Raw genomic sequence first — 220 nt, forward strand, 5'->3', positions numbered from 1 at the left:
CCGCCCGCCGGCGCCCGGAGGGAGTGGCCTCCTCAGGTGGGGTGCGGGTGTCCCGAGGGGCTGTGGGGAAGTGAGGCGCGCTACGCCCGTGAGGCTAGGACTGTCCTGTCCGAGGAGCGGGGTCCCCAAGTGGGCGGCCTCGCAGCGCAGCCCCCGCTGGATCAGCGGACTTCAGGCCGGGTGGGCTGCGCAGGAGCGAGGGTCTTCGACCTCACCCCGC

Source organism: Pteropus alecto, unplaced genomic scaffold, assembly GCF_000325575.1.
Source record: "Pteropus alecto unplaced genomic scaffold, ASM32557v1 scaffold48, whole genome shotgun sequence".
NCBI lineage: Eukaryota > Metazoa > Chordata > Mammalia > Chiroptera > Pteropodidae > Pteropus > Pteropus alecto.